At 40.8% G+C, this 15,861-nt stretch overlaps 1 pseudogene; it reads left to right on the top strand.

Moving 5' to 3' along the window:
• Positions 1-262: 262 nt before the first annotated feature.
• The window catches only part of LOC120571603, a 40,099-nt pseudogene continuing 24,500 nt past the window's right edge, over positions 263-15,861 (top strand).

Raw genomic sequence — 15,861 nt, 5'->3', positions numbered from 1 at the left:
TTTTTTTCTCTTGCATTAATATTTCTGTTGAAATCATAAAAAAAAGATTTGATTTCCTTGTTTCCAAACAGTATTTATCGCCTAAAAACTGGGATGATGGGTTACAAGCTTATTTAATCGATATTAAAACGCAGCAACAGTCTCTTTGAACCATAGACTCACACATCCGCGGAGTGACAACTAGGGAACCCTGCGTGCTGCGGCAGCCTGGGCACAGCCGCGGAGGGAGACGTCATCCGAAAAAGAAACCTGCTGTGCGGATCTACTTTCCGCTGGCATCATTTGCGCCTTACAGAGAGAAGGCTGGTGAAGTATCACCAACGGTTGCATATGATTTTAACATTGTGTGCCGAAAAAAAAACAACCCTTTTGATTTTCATCTGAGCTGGGTGCAGCTTTGCCGAAACTTTGCCTTGCCACTTTACCGTATGCCCGTTTCTCTTTAAAAATTGTGTTTTAGGGTATTATCTCAGCTAGTTAATTGATTTGTGTCAGTAGAGCAATAAGTTAGCTATCAACTAAAGGAAGACAATTATCTCCTATTATCAGTCGACTGTTCCTTTCACGTCTACCCTCCTTAAAGCCAACCATCCTTGTTGAATCAAGCCTAAAAGCGATTCTTCTGAGGAGGAGACCCGACTAACTCCGCCGAAATGGGGGTAAGAGCTAGCTACATCTCTTCTTGATGTATTTACCTACTACTGTTGTAAAATGTCGGTTCTGTTAAAAACTGTACGGTCTGGGAACGGTCGCTGAGTGTGTCGGTTAAAGAAAGGGTTAAAGTGTATGAAGGCACGGTCATGATGTTAGAACGACACTGGTGGGATATTCTCTGTTTGTTAACGTTATGTGGCAAACTGCTTTAACCTTATTGCTGCATGAATTATCGTTCTGTCAAACGGGTGTAACGTTAATTGCTCTCGGGATGTCATTGCTGTAAGTGTCTGCCAGTTAACTTACCGAATCTATGCGTTGCCATGTATTGCTAACGACTAAGATTGTCGTGTAATAGAGGGGAAGTTTGTTGCCCGAACACGGCGTCTTTATTATAAAGAATATGCATCAGATTTGTGAGTCAATCCGCCGCAAAAAAACGAGTCCAGTCGGTGCGACAGAACCGGTGCAGGGTGGTTACGCGTTACAGTAACGGATCTCAGTCATCTTTTTACAGCTCTCACCCAAATAACAAATATGTCCCTGTTTCTACCACCCATGGGGAACACCACAATGAAGTTGATCAATAGCCATGCCCACCTGTAAAATCTGATCCATGTTCCTCAGTAGATGAGAAGCAGTGGAGTGCACTTCCATAAGGGAAAAAAAATAGACATTTGACATCCACATTGTTTGATTTACTGATCAATTTCACCAAATCAGAGAACTGGCCCAGTGTGCCAGTGGTTTTTTTTGTTTTGTTTTTTTTACTAGAAATAAGGGATTTAAAGCTTTCTAACAAGCATTTAGTGGCGCAAAGATGTGCCGCTCCATGCACCGGTTCCAAAAATCGAGATTACACCGACCGAACATCTGGCACCAGGAGCTGGACCCGCTGTAGACGATCGGGGAAATTCACAGCTCCTAAATACGCGATTGGTCCGACTGCATGATGACACAGGCGAGTCCAGCCAGACTTTAAATCGTGTGTGAATAATATATGTGAAACGCTCAATTACGCACAGGAATATGTAACCAACTGCTTGTGAAAACTGCAGCCCCGACTGCAGAATATCATGCCATTTCTCTTCTTTTTAAATTACACGTGTGTTGTTATTTATTCCTAATAAAGGAGAGCTAATAGAAAGTCCTGAATTTGTAATATTATTTGGAAATAATGAAGTGGAAGTGGGTGGGGGGGCTGGGAATCAAAACCATGAATTGTCTATGGCTATGATTTTTTTTTTTTTTCTCCTAATTTGTTATTATGCATTTCCATTCAAACGTTACATAATGCCGGGGTGCATCGCGTCGCTGTCATTGACGCTGCTGGGCTTGTTGAGGATGTAGAGGCAGCTTGGTTCTGGGTACCAAATGGGCACAGACAAGTGCGTCAAAATGGTTCCACTCTGGTCTATGGTGAGGGATGGGTGGGTCCCAAAGGAAGGTGCTCTCCACAAGGGTAGACACAGCCAACACGTCCACCATCTGTCTCCCCTCCCTCACAAAAACATTGATCTGTCAGGTCATGAGGGACATCTTGTTCCAGCCACTAAATTTAGACTTTAGACTTATAAGGCATTATCCAGTGTCCATACTCAGTAGTGAGGTATTACAACCCTATATTGCTTTATTACATTTCATAATCTCCTACAGCATGTGTTTTCACAACGCAGGAGTATTTTCATTATAGCATCAAGTTTTGTTATGGTATGTGGAGCCTATAAAATGATGTGAACATGTACTAGGATAACTGTAGCTCCGTTTCTTCAGTCGCCATGGTATCATTGTCCATCTCTGCTAATGAGGGACAATGGGCATTAACGCAGAGTCGTGGAAAAGGTGACGCGCTGTCACCGTTTGTGATGCTGTCCACTAGCTAGGTCGCCGGAGGAGAAAACCGCACACAACTCTGACATGAATGTGCCAAAGAGATGAGGACAGGGTGCGTGCTTGCGTGCGTGCGTGCGTGCGTGCGTGGGGGGTAGAATGAGAGGAGACTTGGATAAATGGTGATGGGTGGTTAGGGGGAGTTGACAAGGCAACTGGTGCCATTTGATCCGTGCCAGTTAGGGCTGCAGCTATCTATTCTTTTTGTAATCGATTAATCTAGCACTTTATCAATCGATTAATCGGATACATTTTTTTTGCGTTTTTAAACAACCCAAACTAGGGAAAAAAGCAACATTTTCGGAAAAAAGCAACATTTGTATTGCCTACATTGCTTACAATATCATCTCTCAAAAAACTAAACATTAAGTGCATTTAAGTGCCATATTACATTGTTTTTAAAGAGATTTTTTTTCAAATGATATCAACCTCAAACTAAGGCATACATTAAAATACACAAACATTACATTAAGTTGTGCAACTTAACTTTCAGAACTACAAGTTTCAACCTGAGACTGATCTGTATATACAGTAGGCCTATATGCAAATATTAGTTATACTCAACCTATTTTCATTTATATATTTGATTATAATGTCACACAGCTCTGTTACACTTATGCTATTAGATCGTTGATCAGCTGTTTCTCCAGAGAGAGAGAGAGAGAGAGAGAAAGAGAGAGAGATGCGCAACAATCAGCTGTTTTTCTGAAGGGATAGACAACGGGTCCGCTCTTTAGATAAGATCGTGGTCACCACTACGTATTTTCTTGTCTTTGTTTTTGGCAGTTGTTGTGTTTGGTGTAGTTTCATCGTCCATACGACTCTGTGATTTACTTTTGTCGGGTCCTCTTCGTGGAATGGAGAAGTTAGACTCCATGTTTTCTGTTGAGATGCTGAAGCACTGACGTTGTGCTATTATCGTGGTAAGCTAGTTTGATTTTGCAGTAGACACACTGTACAGTTTTAGTTTTAATTACGTTCGAACTGATTCCAAACTTTGGACCCTTTCTGTCGTTTTCTCCAGCCTGTCTCTTCTCTTAGCCCCTCGCTATTTACGCTCTGGCATGTGTCACCAGCAGCAGACTGAGCCGCGTCTGTGACAACTTACTGACAGTAATAATTCTCCGTGCGGAAACACCATCCGTCAGCGATACGTTGGTAACATTGATTTAACGAAGCTTCGAGGCAAGTCATTTTGCATCGAGGATTTTTTGTAATTGAATTATTCGAGTTATTCGAGGAATCGTTTCAGCCCTAGTGCCAGTGAATTGACATGAGCTGTTGCTGCAGGAGGGAACGATCAGGTTGGTGGGTGAAAGAACGGATGGCAGAGATGAAACGAAGGTCAGCCACCTGTAGGCCTTACTGGGAGGTCCTGTTTAGAGGGAAAACTGACCAAAATCCAGTGATTGACACTAAATGATGGAGGTAGAGAGAGGGAGAGACAGAAAGTGATGCCTTTTGTGGTGAGTCACCTTGAGAAGGGCGAATAATGGGAAAGATGGAGAAGTGGAGGAATGCCACAAAGAGAGGCTGGCATGTTGTTTAGGTTTGCTGCAGTGACGACACAGAGGAAGGAGCAATGGTGGAGCTTCAGGAGAAAAAAATGGATAGATTTAACACTGAGATACAGAAGGAGAACAGGAGATATACAAGGATGAATGCATCTGCCGGTATCCCACAATGCACTTGGTGCGGAAGCTTCAGGAGGAGAGGCAGTCGTGTGTGTGTGTGTGTGTGTGTGTGTGTGTGTGTGTGTGTGTGTGTGTGTGTGTGTGTGTGTGTGTGTGTGTGTGTGTGTGTGTGTATGTGTGTGTGTGATCCATACATGATAAAGCTGATGCATCATACAGTATCTCTCAACATTATGAGATCTCCATTTAAGTCCTGAATGATAATAATTGTCTGTACTATAGCTTATTTAAATCAGTGCACAAATTCAGATACCAGAATATGTGACTATCCTTTGTGCACTCAAAATACATCTCAATATTAAACAACTAATACAGTAAAAAGTCTAACTGCTGTGGCCATCTACAGAAAACCAACATTTCCGGATTGCATTATATACTACTTATGTATTACTTATTAATGTAAGTTGTTCCGTTAGTGAAGCCGGTTGTAGTTTTATTGGGTTGTTGTTTTAGGCCGTGCAAATGTCCTGCGGCAAATGAATGAGCATCACTGTTGGGATCAACTTTCACTTTTTCCAGTGCGTATTGCATATTTAATGTGCACTTCCTAATGAGTCTTTTTTTTTCAGCTGTTTCATCATAGGTTGGTTGTAAGAGCTTTTTATTTCACTAAACAAGTTTAATTTTAAATGTGAGCCCACTATTGAATCAGTTGAGATGTAACTGGAGTTTAATCATGGTAACAAATATCAAATCAATGACTTTTGGCACTGATTAAAGCAGCCAGATCAATTTTGATTTCCAGACCAGTTCTGTACATTTTGATTGGCCAGTTAATTTTGTTACTAAACTGTCAACGTCTGAATACTTGTACTGTGGGTTCTCCTACTGCCCACTGACTTTACAACTTGATTAGAGAGTAAAAAGGCTTCTGGCTCTAGTCTTAGAGTCTCACTGGGGCTTTAAGTAAATGGTGACGTTAATGCTCCATCGTTAATAGCACTAGTCGCATTGTAAAGCACTTCTCAAGTACAAAGACAATTCAAAATGCATCATATAAGAATGCATTAAAATAACATTTAAATTCATGCATGCAGGCAGAAAGCAGATACACACATGGTAATCTTATTGCTATGTGACTAAAGGGATGGGGCTGGTTTCCAGAGACTGGAATAATGGCCTACTAAACTTGTGGTGTCACAGACTGTAGTCCACTCAGCCACGCTCAGATATTATGTTAGATATCACTACATACTGGCATTGTAGTTGTAAGGTACTGCAATGCACAGCTCTTTATTACGTATGTGATTGTACACCATATACTGCATGTTGTTTTGGTCATGGACTCTGTTGTATAATGGTTTCAGTTTGTCAATACTTACTGACTCTCAACCTCCTGTCCTTAACTACTGTGTGTGTGTGTGTGTGTGTGTGTGTGTGTGTGTGTGTGTGTGTGTGTGTGTGTGTGTGTGTGTGTGTGTGTGTGTGTGTGTGTGTGTGTGAGAGAAATAGTGTGGATACCACTGCAAATCACTGATCAGGGTTTTCCAATGCCACTGATTGCCTTCTGTTTGTGGTTCAGTACCTTGTGCATTTTTCTTGAAATGCACTGTGAGGTCACTTTGACTTCGAGTAATTTAAGTGCCAAGGCTAACTAGTAGTTTCCCATGCCTTCTGCAACAACACCATACAGAGATGACAGGGTGGATAAGTGAGTGGGAATACACTGCCCACTGAACAGTTGCTCTGCATGAACATTACAGCAATTTTACATAAAATACCTTCATAATTAATAATTAAACAATTCCAATTCTCCCCCCTTCCTCTCCCCCACCACACACACACACACACACACAAACACACCTCCCACTGTGGATTTCAATTATTTAGATAGGCCCAGCAGATTGGATGTTGCCTGGAAACCTCACATCCCCCATCTATCAACCCATTGGAAGTAGACGCTGTTAACCTGATTCTGTCAAACAACTGGCCATTTTCTATCGCACTCTCAGACATCCCCGCACTGCAGGAGGTGACACACTGCTGTATGGTTGGGAACAGCACCAAATCTGTGGCACCAAATCAAACTGATGGCTTATCCCACTGTGGATGTGATCTGCATTTGTCACTGGAAACACATGTACTGAGTTAAAACACAGTGTCGTCATCATCATGAGTGAGCCTCAGAGACTGTCTCCTCGTGATTATACCTTGGTGCAGATGAGTAGGAGAGAGCAGAGAAACAGATGGGCAGGAGGGAGGGAGGAGAATGTAAACAAAGTGGGAGGGTGAAGGGAGAGATAGATGATGGAAGACGTGTGTGTGTGTGTGTGTGTGTGTGTGTGTGTGGGTGTTGTGTGTGTGTGTGTGTGTGTGTGTGTGTGTGTGTGTGTGTGTGGGTGTGTGGGTGTGTGTGTGTGTGTGTGTGTGTGTGTGTGTGTGTGTGTGTGTGTGTGTGTGTGTGTGTGTGTGTGTGTGTCCATCAGTATTTTCTAGGTCGGCCAGTCCACTGATCTGTGTATTAATCCATTTCTTTGTGTGTGGTTAAGATGATCCACTTTGGCACCATTGGAACTCCACTGGAGGCAACGTACACCAGCGAGATCTTCCATTCGGAGCTACAATTTTTACATTTTGGTCACTGGAACATTGTTAAATGTAGTTGAAAAATAACCTAAATACCACATGTTGAACATGGCTTATACTGGATGATTTAGCACCAGCTGCTGGATATTTTACCAAGGTCTTATAGTATGGAGCGGTGTCTGTCAGAGTTTACATTTGCTTGGTTGTAAATAATCATATGGGCAGATACCAGCACTGCAAACAGGCAACAATACAACAATTAGTTGCTTTCATGGAAAATGGCCAATAACATAATATACTAAAATTGAAATTATGGATATTAATTAGAACATCTATGTCTTAGAGATACTGATCTTCATAATTGATGTCCCATTTTCTCATTACAGCTCATTTTAAGGCCCTTTCCTACAGTAACTGATATGATCACCATACAGCTCAACGTTTCCGTTTCCTGATCTTTACCTTTTAATTAACGTTACGGATTCATGAATTGTGGTTAATACTGAAACCCTTCATTTAATTCATACTCAAACAAGGATGCACATATCAAAATGTCCCTGTTTGATGTCTGAGATTTGGCCAGTGATTTCGGCAGATTAAAACATGGCTTATCCAGCCTTCCTCAGATCTGTGGTGCTCTGTGCCTGCCGGCCAGGCTGCATACAGAATACCAGCGGCTGGACTACAAATGTTCAGCATGTACAATCTGTCATTTAGTTCGGCACTGAACATCTGGATGTTGCTGAGACCACTTCAGGTTTTGCAGTTTGTAACTAGACTAAGAATAGGCGGTACTTGAGCCACAGAGGGAATATATGCAGGGAAATAGCATCTATGTTAATTTAGTTTGATCATAGTCTATATATCGAGGATGTTTTGTTTACGGGATAGTTCCGGTGCCACCGGAGGTCCCGCCAGGTGTCCCTCACCTCTGCTCTCCGTGTACTGCCTATTGTACATCATTTATGGAATTCAATGCATAGAAAAATTAAAGTCTCATGAAACAAAATGCCAGGAGGATGGTGTAGCGTCCTAAAATTTAGGCAATATTCTTGCCCTTGTTTGGTTCAGTTAAGGCTTTGAAAATCAAAATATTTCTGTTAAATGAAAATTGGTGGAGGAATATATTGCCCTTGATAATTACGAGTTAATTTTCTTCATTTCACCCTGCTCATATTTTTTTTCATCAAGTGATCAAATATTGATGTGGGCCTGTATATGTGATCATGAAGAGGCTTGCTGCCAGTCTCCAGGTGTATGAAAAAGACTGAACAAATCTAACTGTAATAATACTAATTGGGTGTTTACTGTATTTGCCAATGTGCATTTAGGCAAATAGGCTTCTTTGTAGTGCTTCTGTGACTTCCTACATCACAAGATGCTGCGGCACTGAAGGGTCTGTTTATGTGCTGGAGTATTTGGCCTTGGCGCCTCTACAGTCATCATCCCGAATGAATGTGTGCACACATGAGCACAAGGAGAGGGAAAACTGTAGCAAACATGCTGATGCAGTTTTCAATAGTCAAATTGTGGTTCATAAAAGACAGGTCCAAAGCACTTTCCTTGCAAAAAAGTTGAAAAGCCTTTATTTAAATGGCTATTTTATATTGAAAGTACATTACAAATACGTAAAAATACACACGTAGCGACACAAACAGCCTTCTTCAGGGTGTCAAAAATGTTAGTTTTTGCCTTTACATCATTTAAGTTAATTTGTGGCAGTGAAAGCAGTTATAACTGTATGGAGTCTTTGGAATAACAATCAGCACAGGAATCTGGCAGTTTATAGCCAATGATCCTAACTCATTAAGTTTTCGACACTAAAGGAACTAGATTTGATGGGGGCATTAAACACACATACTAAAAATTCCACTTTTTTTTTCATGCTTTGTCACGTTTTCTTTGTGGTACTCGTACACATTACTGATTTAAGAGTGACATTCTATTAATAACATGGCATTTATTTTCTGATGTCTCAAACTAAGTGAATAGATGAAGATATTAAGGAGAAAAAAATCTTTAATTTCTCTTTTAAATTTAAACACAGTCAAATCTATTTAGTGCCAAAGAAATACTGAAGCTGTTTCAACATTGTAAATGGAGAGAGAGAGAGAGAGAGAGAGAGAGAGAGAGAGAGAGAGAGATCAGTGGGTTAATCTGTCAGCGTAGTAAACAGCAAGAGAGAGAGAGAGAGAGAGAGAGTCCTCAGTGGGTTAATCTGTCAGCGTAGTAAACAGCAGTAATCTGATGGCCTGCTGGATGCCACTGCCCGGGGAACCTCCTGCACCTCCTAACAGATGGCACGACACACACACACACACACACACACACACACACACATATATACACACAGGGCACGGAAATTACACACAGAAAAACACCAGCGTGGAAAAATGCTTTGTTTTGTTGTCAGTCCTTAGCCTGACGTGGTCATACTCAGATTCTAGTCAGAATATGAGTCTGAAACCGCTCCATTGGGCTGTGATTATGAGGCGTGTTCCAACCGAACCAGGAAAAAAAATGCCTCTGCATTCATTGGATAGACCTACATCCAATCAGAGCAACGGAACTCAACTCAGCTGTCAACAGAACTCAACACTGTGTATCGTCTCCATAGCAACCACTCTTTGCACAATGCATTCGTTCTAAATTCCGACTTTTAGACCTTTTTGAAGATGGATATATCATTTGTTGCGTGTAAATATAAATGTGGATAACGTTAGTGATAGTGACATGCTTGCTACAGTCGCATTTCTAGAGATGAATCGGCGAAAACACGTTTTATTTCTCTGATTCACGGCTTTGTTCTAGCGCCGCTGGGCGCTCTCTCTCTTCAGTCTCTCTCTATGTCTCTCCACCATATAACGCTCTCTCTCTTCAGTCTCTCTCCACCATATAACGCTACCATGCTTTCCGGGCAGTTGTTGAGGCTCCTCTGCTGAGGATTTTAAAATGAATGCGCTGTCGATATCTTCTGTAACAGACGCGATGGTGGAATCTACATCTCAACCCAAGCGTTCTTTGGTGACGTGGTTGATTCTGTTACTGTTTATCATCTGTCCGACAATCTGATTGGTCCGAACAGATCCTGTTCGGGCAATAATTTTTTCTCAACGGAGCGACTCCAGACCGAACTTCCCGACCTCGAATTTTGTGGGCGGGGCTAAGTTCGGCTGGCATCCAGGCTAGTCAGTCCTTAAATCATAAATGTGTTTAGAGCATTTAGCAAAGAACCGTTAAACAAGCAGAACATAAACCTTAATATGAGAGCTAATCTCAGTTTTATCTCCAGAGTCGGGCTGTACCGGACTCTCCCGCTGATTTATTTAAATATATTATTTACTCAGCATTATATACATTTTTGTTTATCAAATTGTCAGAAATAACAGGAAAATGCAAAGATTTCTGTCAAATTAGGTAGCACAGACTCATTGCCTTTACTGTACGCGGGCTGATCCTGCCCAAAGGCCCATTCTCAGCCAGGAACAACCCCTGTGTGTACTGTGTCAGTAATACAGACAACACAGCACACAACAGCGCAAACACACAGCGACAGAGGTGTGAACGGGCTGCACGCCGTGCGCGCAGTTATTGGCTCGGGGTAACACACCCACGTGGGGCCCAAAGACTATGGTTGACACCCAGAAACGTCCCGAACACAGCAAAATAAGAAACTGGCAAAAATGCAGGCAGAGGACAGGGTCTGCCACACACTTACTATCGTTAGTCTACACATGGTTTTTTAGGTAAGGTTGAGGGATTAATTAAGAAACCAACGCAATGGAAAAATTCAATGCTTTTATTGTACAAAGAAAATGACATAACTGGCAGTATACCTCCTTTTAGAGACCTGATATTTAATAACAATAAAAGATTAGTCTATCCCCAGGTTAATTTCATGCTAACGCTTACATTAATCATTGAAAAACTATTTCACACGTGCACACACTCTAAAGCCAAATCAATCATGCACACAGAGATGTATGGAGGAAAGAGGACGTAAAAAAACAAACGTTGCGGCCTGTTTGATTGGCTGTCAACAAGTCCACGCCCTGATAGCTTTTTTTAATCCAGTGAGAAAAAAACCGATGTTGAACAGCATCAAACATCCATCAAATCAGCGTGAAACTCCTCAGCGTAGACTAATCCACGTTAAGAGCTTTCCCAAAATAAGTCTGCTCTCCCCCGCACAGTAACACACAATATGAATCCCATGTTCACACTTGTATTACTGTTGGAGGATAGTGAGCATCTGCCTGATGAACAAATGTCAAGTCAAAATGCATTCCCAGTAGTAAGTAGTCGCACATTTTGCTCCACACCATTTAAAAAAAAATAAAAAATTAAATACTTCTGGGAAATGTCGGCTGAACTAAGACTCAAAGTCAGATTCAATATAACTTCACAAGGTTAAGCAGGCTATTTAAATTCATAAAATGAGCCAGTTAGATTTCCTCTAGCAATGAATTAATTTAATCACCCATACTTCTAAAAAACTGTTTGCATCTGCAGCCATCACGTTTAGATCTCGCCTACAGGTTCCTTTCCTGGGCTATAATTGATTTTCTTGCTGTTCTTTTCGCCTCACAGTTTTGTTGTTGCCTGTCTGAAGGAAATCATTTTTATAGTGTTTCACACTGGACCTGCAGGCCCCCAGTTTAAAAAAAACAAACAATTCTTGCTAGATCAGGTGTGTTGCCATTAAAGCAGCCATTCATTCCAAAGACTCATCCCCTGTTTGTGTTCAGACTGATCTCATGAAGTGGCGTATGTGTGACACGGCAATTCGTATGCCATTATTGGCGTATTGTCAAGACGCATACTCGCTTTTTAGCGTGTTTATGAACGTCGTTTGGCCTCCATTGACCTACATTACCTTGCGATTGCGTGTGAATTGATGCCGTAGCGAGTAGTATGAAAGGGCGAAAATCTGCGTAGAAACTCAACCGTCGCTTTCTTCTTTTCCTAAACCCAACCTCATTGTTTTTTTCCTAAACCCAACCTCATTGTTTTTTTCCTAAACCCAACCTCATTGTTTTTTTCCTAAACCCAACCTCATTGTTTTTTTCCTAAACCCAACCCGTCCGCTGTATACGGCGCTCAAAATGCGTACAGATAACACGCCACTTGGCTTAAGAAAGTGGGCGTGTATGTTTATGTTTACTAGGGCTGAACGATGAATTGCATTTGCGATAATATCGCGATATGTTAAAACGCGATTTCCTAATCGCAAAGGCTGCGATTTGGTCACGTGACTCACGAGAGCAAATCAGTCTGCACTCCGCAGAGAAAGCATCAACTTAGCACGCTAACGGTACGCCGTACCTTGAGCAGATTTCTGTCATTCAAACAACTCTGAGTTGTAGTTTAAAACTTGTAAGGGTTTTATTCGGGCTCCAGTCCATACATGCAGTTAATGAATACAGGCACACAGAACTGAAGGCTCGGTTAGCAACGATTAGCTCAAGTTAGCGGTTAGCTCCAGTTAGCGGTTAGCTCCGGTTAGCGGTTAGCTCCGTTATAAAGATATGGAGTGGAGGAGACTGCCGCGGAGAGGGCTAACAACCAGACTCTGATGAATGACGTTCGGGGAGCTTTCATAGCAGCGTGGCCACGTTGTTTCAACGGTTTTATTAGTACAGTTAATCCCAACACCTGCATGCTACTACTAACGTAACGATAGCCTCTCTGAGCAAGTGCAGCGTCGTTGACGCTGTCATGCACACGGCACGCAGCTTCATGAGGGAGGGGAGGGGCTGGAGGCAGCTCCTCTGTGTGCGCTGTGAAAGAAAATACACCGATGTATATATTTTTACTTATTTAACTGTCTAGTAAAGTTCAAAGACAGTGTTTAAAAAGTGCAATCCACATTTTTACATATGCCTATGTAAATAATAATTAAATAATCTAAATACTACCAAATGTGATAAAGACACATTTGTTTTTATATTACTGCAATCTGCACTTTAGTGTGATTTGTTTCTGACTTTCATATGAATGTTTACACCAGGCTTGGTCAGTGCTCAATATACTACTGTGATTGAAGTAGTTAAATAAAAGATGTCATTCATATATCATTCGTCTTTATGAGGAAACTGGTTTTAGCTCTTTAGGTCTGCGTAGATGGTTCCACTGGCACTTTTTTATTTTTAAAGCAATTAATGGTACTTTACCCAGTTATCTTACTAGTTTGTTGACCAGGAATCATCACCTTTACAATCTCCGCTCCGCTAACATTTTGGCTCTAAATATCCCACGTGTAACAACAGAATTTGGCAAGACTGCTTTTAGTTATGCTGCTCCTTGGTGTTGGAATTTACTCCAAAATGTTATGAAGCTTTCTGTTCTCATCCCACTTAAACATTTTAAACAATTACTTAAACAATCGAAATTTGAACAATGCACATGTTTTCAATAAGCCTTTTTATGTTATTTTAAATTGTTTTACATGTACTGTAAATCAGTTTTGTTTGCTGTGTCTGTTTTTGTGATTCTGTGTAACTTGTGTACTGTTGCTCCAGGGCTCCCTTGTAAAAGAGATTTGACTATCTCAATGGGACATCACCTGGTAAAATAAAGGATAAATAAAATAAAAAAAATAAATTCATGCATCACCTAATTTCATCATCACATACAGACCTGGCCTCCAGGAAGAACCGTTTCTTTAATGTATCTAATTGTGTGTTGTTCATACTATACAATGATTTATTGCTAGTTTTTGTTGAATAATACAGAAGACAAAGAGTTAAAAAATAATCGCATATCGAATCGCAATCGCAATATCTTTGAAAAAATCGCAATTAGATTATTTTCAAAAATCGTTCAGCCCTAATGTTTACGCAAAGTCATTATATCACGTTGTTGTGTTAATCATAAAAAAACAACCATCAAGTCCTTGAAGAATTTTTTTAAAATGTAATGCAAATTCTGTATTTACTTCCCATTATAATATCCACATACAATAGTGAATTATATTGTTGGTTTGTTTTAGATTTTACTGAAGTGGGCCTTTATCACAGCAGACATTTAGACTTTTCATAGTAGGAAAACACAGGTGTTACTTATAACGTTTACGGTCACGTTCGTCCTATTCGAGTGTCTTAGTACCTTAGTAAAAGTGTTGGATTTAGAAGTGTGTGACAAATAATAAAGTCAAAGCAACATAAACACTCAGCAGAATTGACAAATTGAAGTCAGATTTCCACACAGGAATGTTCACATCCTGCCTTTCTTTCTGCCATTTTCCTGTTTCCGGGGAGCTGGCTGACATTTTAATTCTTTGCTAGAAACCCCTAAGGATGTTCATCCTGGATGGTGCATGCTGGGTAACAGGGTGATTCGAGAAAAAATGCTTAAATCCACAAGGAGGATTTAAGCAAGCAAGGGCTACAAACAAACCACACCATGCCTGTATGAGTACTTGAAAACATATTTGGGATAGAGAGTGGGTTTGTTAGAGCAAAGTAGCTTCACCCTCATAATGCTGAAGACTTTTCAAAGGATAAGTCTCGGCTCGTCACCCAACAAGTCTCTAGAATTGTATTTGATCTGATATTTCTAGAGACTTAAAGCTTAGCAGTATTACCTTTTATTTATAATTTCAATAGCCCAAATGCACAGTTCTCTGCATGTTTTGGACTGAAGAAGCTAAGAAAATTAGAAATGGCTTTCACACACACACACACACACACACACACATACACACACTAATGTAGGACACAGGCGATTGTGAATATCCCATGATGCACGTTACAGTAACTGACTGAGATTTATTCTCCTATCCTTTTTCTTTGTCTACCTTCTGGCACTTTTTTTTTCTACTTTTATTTTTTGCTTCATCTCACTGTCTGACTGTCTCACTGACTGCTTTTATGTTTCCTCCTCTCAGGCACAGCAGCAGCCTCTGCAGTCTGGACCACAGTAGCTTAAATAGCGCTGGTATAAATTGCAGTTTAAGTGGAGCTCTTAAGACTTTCCTGTGCTCTAATGATGCCAGATCTAATTCCCGTTCTCACACTAGGGGATTAAATCTAACTTTGGATTACACTCTAAATTTTTTGACTGGGTCTTAATGTGGAAGAAAAATGGGAGTTGGCAGCCAAGCATGTTCTTAAAATCGTTTGTGGTGTTGATCTATGGTAATCCTAAATGTAAAAACAGTGTTTTAGGTGTTTATAATACACTAATGGTTATTCAATTTCATTGAATTTATTTTTTAGTGTCAAATTGGTACACTTTGTTATAAGTGTTATTGCAACTACAAGTTGGACAATGAAGGTTTCCTTTGGCCGTCTTTGCTAAGACTTTGGATTGTCTTGGTGTAAAGTAGTGTGTACTAATCGTTGAACATGTCCTCGTGATGCTGTGAGAATAAGGATTCGTGCATCAGCTGTTGGAAAAAGTAATATGACAGGACCCAACTCAAAGGATCTTGCTTATGTGTGTCACAGTATGGCCGGTCGGACAGCTACCGCGTGGCCACCACGCAGGACAAGGATGAGAAGAAGGAGTCGCCCAAGAAGAAGGGAGGCAAGGACCTGGATGACCTCAAGAAGGAAGTTCCCATAGTAAGTGCACTGCTTCCTGCAGTACTTCCTGTGACCTCACTACTTGCTGTAATTCGTCACATAATATTGTATAGCTATATGCATATTTTTAGTACCAGATTTGTGGCACACAAGCACCCGAAAGAATTAACAAAACCGTTGAAGTCCCAGCTGAGTAGCGAGGAGTTTATAGATAGTGTATCCTGGCTTTACTCCAGCTGCGATCCAACATCAATCTCATCTCCCTGTTTAAAAAAAGGGGATAACAGATTTGTGGTATTCTGTAGCAGCTGGTAAACAGCAGTGGTACAGTACAGTGGTGTTTAAGGTAATATGGCACAGCAATTTAATCTTGTTGTGGAAGGATTTGATCCTGTACGGGGCAGAAAGCCAAACCCTCAGGATATCCCCTGTTATAAAACTATATGAGCTGGGTCAAAGTACCATTTATCAATCTTTTTTTTTTTTTTTGGTTAAACACAGAAAATACGTTTTCTCAACCAAGGACCCTCGGGACAGTATGTTGGGTTCTATCTTTGTTATTTGCATTG

The sequence above is a fragment of the Perca fluviatilis genome, chromosome 13 (genome assembly GCF_010015445.1).
Source record: "Perca fluviatilis chromosome 13, GENO_Pfluv_1.0, whole genome shotgun sequence".
Lineage (NCBI taxonomy): Eukaryota > Metazoa > Chordata > Actinopteri > Perciformes > Percidae > Perca > Perca fluviatilis.
Note: the sequence above shows the minus strand (reverse complement) of the source record. Positions and strands in the feature narration are given on the sequence as shown.